This window comes from Piliocolobus tephrosceles, chromosome 5 (assembly GCF_002776525.5).
Source record: "Piliocolobus tephrosceles isolate RC106 chromosome 5, ASM277652v3, whole genome shotgun sequence".
In the NCBI taxonomy this organism is placed as follows: Eukaryota; Metazoa; Chordata; class Mammalia; order Primates; family Cercopithecidae; genus Piliocolobus; species Piliocolobus tephrosceles.
The window spans coordinates 160,956,514-160,962,286 of NC_045438.1; the positions used below are offsets into that span (position 1 = coordinate 160,956,514).

The window sequence follows — 5,773 nt, forward strand, 5'->3', positions numbered from 1 at the left end:
ACAGCCAAGAGGGACCTTGGACTAAAGCCGGCGACCCCATTTCCCTTGAGCAAGGTTGACAATGTCTACATGCAGAGGCAGCAGGAGACAAGGAGACAACCTCCCAACATTGCTGTCATATTGGTACTATTTAAGGAAAAATTAGATTCGGCAAGACTAAGTACCCACTAGCAATCACCCAGTCCCGTGGGGCTGGGCACTATTTCACGCCCTGTTGGAGGAAAGGATCACGGCAATGTCACTGTGGGAATTTGTCAGGCTGTCAAGTAGGCAGAGGTCTTGTTTAAACTCGGGGCCATCTCTTGGAATCAATAGCTCTTTAAATTTTTCAGCTATAACGTTTGGGAAGAGATGACGACATGTGAACACGTGTCTTGATTTCATAAAGCCTCCGGACTGGGCGCGGGGGGGCTCATGCCTATAACCTCAGCACTTTGGGAGGCCGAGGCGGGCAGATCACGAGGTCAGGAGATCGAGACCATCCCGGCTCACACAGTGAAACCCCGTCTCTACTAAAAATACAAAAAAAATTAGCCGGGCGTGGTGGCGGGCGCCTGTAGTCCCAGCTACTGGGGAGGCTGAGGCAGGAGAATGGCGTGAACCCGGGAGGCGGAGCTTGCAGTGAGCCGAGATCGCGCCACTGCACTCCAGCCTGGGCAACAGAGCGAGACTCCGTCTTAAATAAAAAAAAAAGACCTCCCATTTTCCCACTTTCTTTTTTTTTTTTTTCTTCTTTTCTTTTGCTCACTGCAACCTCTGCCTCCTGGGTTCAAGTGATTCTCCCCCCTCAGCCTCCTGAGTAGCTGAGATTACAGGCACCCACCATCATGTCAGGCTAATTTTTGTATTTTTGTAGAGACAGGGTTTCACCATGTTGGCCAGGCTGGTCTTGAACTCCTGACCTCAGATGATCCACCTGCCTCGGCCTCCCAAAGTGCTGGGATTACAGACGTGAGCCACCGTGCCCAGCCCCATTTTCTCATATATTGTGGTGAGTTAGGATTAACTCATTAGGCAATCTTTTTTTGGCTGAGCCCTTTGGATGATAGTCAAATGGTCTCACATGGTCAAGATTAAAATAGCAACATTCCTCGATTATCTTAGTCTAATTGAATCGTAGTCTAATCAGTTCCATTGGCTTGAGTGCCTCCCACACCAAGGGTCAATGACAAAACAGGCTCTGCTGCAGGGTGTAGCACTTGAACCCACAGACCCGACTCCAGCTGCCATTGGAAAACATGGCCGCTGGTCACAGGGATGGTGTGATTAGAAGGTGCAGATCAACCCACATCGATTCCTTATTTTCATTTTTATGAATGTGAGGGGTGTGATCCATGGCTTGAATAGCCTGATCTTTGTTTAGGAAACACAACATATTATTCAGTTAAGTCTTTATTGGGCATTGACTGTGTTTCAGGCACCATTCTAGGAGCAGGGATACAAAAGAAAACAAAGAGAGAAATCCCTGCCCTTGTGGAGCTTACACTGTAGACAGAGGTGGAAGGTGAGGAAAGAGACAGGGTATATATAAGTAAATTCAACATGTGAGTTTAGTTTGTTAGGAGAGCCGTAGAAAAATAATGCAAGTGATCTGACAAGGCATGTGGGGCCTTCGGGAAGCAGGCAGGATAGCAATTTTAAATAGAGTGATTAGGACAGGTCTCACAGAAGTGGTATAGTTTTTTTTTTTTTTTTGAGATAGAGTCTTGCTCTGTCGCCCACGCTGGAGTGCAGTGGTGCGATCTCAGTTCACTGCAAGCTCCGCCTCCCGGGTTCATGCCATTCTCTTGCCTCAGCCTCCCGAGTAGCTGGGACTACAGGTGCCCGCCACCACGCCCAGCTAATTTTTTTTTTGGTATTTTTAGTAGAGATGGAGTTTCACCGTGTTAGCCAGGATGGTCTCAATCTCCTGACCTCGTGATCTGCCTGCCTCAGCCTCCCAAAGTGCTGGGATTACAAGCGTGAGCCACTGCGCCCGGCCTTCTTTTATTTAATTTTTTTGAGACAGAGTCTCACTCTATTGCCTGGGCTGGAGTGCAGTGGTATGATGTCAGCTCACTGCAACCTCCGCCTCGAGGGTTCAAGCAATTCTCCTGCCTCAGCCTCCCCAGTAGCTGGGATTACAGGCGCACACCGCCACGCCTGACTACTTTTTGTATTTTTAGTAGAGACAGGGTTTTGCCATGTTGGCCAGGCTGGTCTCGAACTCCTGACCTCAGGTGATTCACCCTCCTTGGCCTCCCAAAGTGCTGGGATTACAGGCATGAGCCACTGTGCCCGGCTGATACTGTCTTTTAAAACAAGGATCAGGTTGGCAAAATGAATTATATCTGCATTTGTTCAATATACAAGTTCTCTTACTGCACCCACTAATAGGATATAAATTTCAGAACCAAAAGGGCATTGCATGACACGAAGCTAGGTCATTACTGGCATTATAATTCTGCCTAGACCTATCTTCTTAGCCCACATGGTTAAACCTGATGCCTAGGCAAAAGAGGTTACCTAAAAGTAGTAAGTAAAATAACAAATATGTAGACACTTGTATAATATAGCACTACTATGTGATAAGCCATATTGAGTGCTCAATATACTTTAACACATTTTTAGAAAACATTTTATTGACTGGGTGTGGTGGATGTAATCCCAGCACTTTGGAAGGCCGAGGCAGGAGGATTGCTTGAGCCCAGACACTCGAGGGAGGCTGAGGCAGGAAGATCACTTGAGCCCAGGAGGTTGAGGGTGCAGTGAGCTAAGAAGGTGCCACTGCACTCCAGCCAGGGCAAGAGAGTGAGACACTCTTAAAATTTGTTTTTAAAAACCTTTTTGTTAGAGAAATTTTTATATACAAAAACAGTGAGAACAGTATTATGAATCCCCATATATCCATTACCCAGCTTTAGCAATTATTAACATTCTGCAAATCTTGCTTCATCTACTGCCACTTTTCTTTAGAGACAGAGTGGAGTATTTTAAAACAATCCCAGACATCCTATTCATAAAGACTTCATAGATACTTGGAAGTAACACATTTTTTAAAAATGTAACCACAATATCACTATCATATCCAATAAAATGGATAATTCTTTACTACCATCCAATATATATTTCATTTTTAACTTCCTTATTTTTAAAACACCACCCCAATTTTTTTACAATTGGTTTGATTTCATCAGGATCCAAATGCAGTACGCAGCATGGGGATATGTGGTCTGAAACCACTTGTGCTTTTTTTTTTTCTGAGACAAAGTCTCACTCTGTTGCCCAAACTGGAGTGCAGTAGCGCAATCTCGGCTCACTGCAACCTCCACCTCCTGGGTTCAAGTGATTCTCCTGGCTCAGCCTTCCAAGTAGCTGGGATTACAGGCACGTGTCATCATGCCCAGCTAATTTTTGTATTTTTAATAGAGACAGGGTTTCACTATGTTGGCCAGACTGGTCTTGAATTCCTGACCTCGTGATCTGCTAGCCTAGGCCTCCCAAAGTGCTGGGATTACAGGCGTGAGCCACCGTGTCCGGCCTTCCCTTTTTTTTCATATGGACTCTTCCTTATTCCAGATTTGGTTGTGTCCTCACAGGATCATTTATCCTGTTTCTGTGTCCTGTATTTCCTGTATACTTCTAGTTATATCTAGTGGCCACATAGTTCAGGTTCAGTGTTTTTAGGGGCAGGTGAGGTATTTTGTAGACGGTTCTATATACTTCCTTTTACATCACAACAGGAGCACCGGCAGGGCTGGCTGCTCCACTTTTATTGACAAAGCAATGGGTTCAGGTACTATCAGCCTGATCCATCCATTGCAAAGTTCCCCACCAGCTCTTCTCAGCATCCTTCACAATAATCTACAAGGGAGGTACTACTATTACTTCCACAGTGGTTACAGCATTTGCCTTCTTAATGGTGTCAGGGTCTGAGACCCTGATGCACCCAACTCCACAGTGGGAGGTACACCTGAGGTCCAATAAAAAATAGACCCCTCTTCAGCTTTGCAGACGCCTCTGCCAAGGAAAACCCCATACTATTAGCCATGGTCAACCCCACCGTGTTCTTCGACATTGCCGTCGACAGCGAGCCCTGGGGCCGTGTTTCCTTCGAGCTGTTTGCAGACAAGGTTCCAAAGATAGCAGAAAATTTTCGTGCTCTGAGCACTGGAGAGAAAGGATTTGGTTATAAGGGTTCCTGCTTTCACAGAATTACTCCAGGGTTTATGTGTCAGGATGGTGACTTCACACGCCATAATGGCACTGGTGGCAAGTCCATCTCTGGGGAGAAATTTGAAGATGAGAACTTCATCCTAAAGCATACAGGTCCCGGCATCTTGTCCATGGCAAATGCTGGACCCACCACAAACGGTTCCCAGTTTTTCATCTGCACTGCCAAGACTGAGTGGTGGGATGGCAAGCATGTGGTCTTTGGCAAAGCGAAAGAAGGCATGAATATTGTGGGGGCCATGGAGCGCTTTGGGTCCAGGAATGGCAAGACCAGCAAGAAGATCACCATTGCTGACTGTGGACAACTTGAATACGTTTGACTTGTGTTTTATCTTCACCCCCAGACCATTCCTTCTGCAGCCGAGGAGAGCACCCTCCACCCCATTTGCTCACAGTATTCTCAAATCTTTGTGCTCTCGCTGCAGTTCCCTTTGGAACTGTCCCATGTTTTCCTTGTTCCCTCCCACGCCTAGCTGGATTGCAGAGTTTAGTTAAGTTTATGATTATGAAATAAAAACTAAATAACAACAACAACAAAAAAAATAGACTCCTCTTCTCACCTTTCTGATTCCTGAAACACTCCCATAGTGCTCATGGTCATGCACCATAAAAAAATAAAAATAAAAAAAACCCTTTATTCCCAACTCCTCTTCTGAGGGTTCCCTTCTCCTCACTGCATCTATACTCTGGCCGTCCTCTTGGGCGCCTCTTCCCTGCTGCCCTCTTCTGCCCTGTGTCATCAGATGCCACTCATTTCCCCTCCATCATGGGCATGGGTGATGTCCCCTCCTGCAGCGCACTACCCCTCACTCTGAACATTTTAAGCTTGTCTCCGATACTCTCAAACTATGCCCATCAGAACTCGAATGACTCTCCACAACTCTGTCTCGGTCCTTGCCCTTCTGGCCTTCAGTGCTTTTATCTGCTACCCTACCACAGCCACTCATGCCTGTGGCTGTATCCTAGACACCGCCAGCAAGGGCAACCTCTATACTACAACTTCCAACACCCCATTCTCTCACCGCAGCCTCTCCAACTTAGCATTCTAGCATCCTGACTCCAACAATGTTTTGGCCCCAAAGTCACTACTTTCTCACTGCCAAGTTATATGACTTATGCCAGATATATACTGTACAGAATTTGTAATGGCTACAAGTTCACCCAAAGATGACAAAAGTTAATCAGCCTTTAAACAAACCCAAACATAGCACCAATAAAAGGCAATGGAAACCTGTCTCCGAGACCTGGAGATGGCTCTGCTTTATGCCAGAAGAAACTCTTACCATTCTGAAAAGAAAAGAAAAAAAAAGAAAGAAAGCAAAAAGGATTTTGTGGCAGTGAGGCTACTCTAGCTGTAAGGGCCACCTCCTCACAACCATGACCAGCCAGTAACCAAAGCAGGACATGCAGTCACACAGAAAAAGAAAGCAAGCTGAAAACCAAAGTCAAGAATTCCACAAATGCAGTCAATATTCTCCAAATTCAGAGGCTTCTACACCACCACCAACTGGCACTAAGCTCTCTGGAAGGCATAGATGCAAGATAGTAATTCTTTCCTTAT

At 45.9% G+C, this 5,773-nt stretch overlaps 1 pseudogene; it reads left to right on the top strand.

The window, feature by feature from the left end:
- The first annotated feature begins 4,028 nt into the window (after window positions 1–4,028).
- On the top strand, window positions 4,029–4,538 carry LOC116418786 (annotated as a pseudogene).
- The last annotated feature ends 1,235 nt before the right edge of the window (window positions 4,539–5,773 follow it).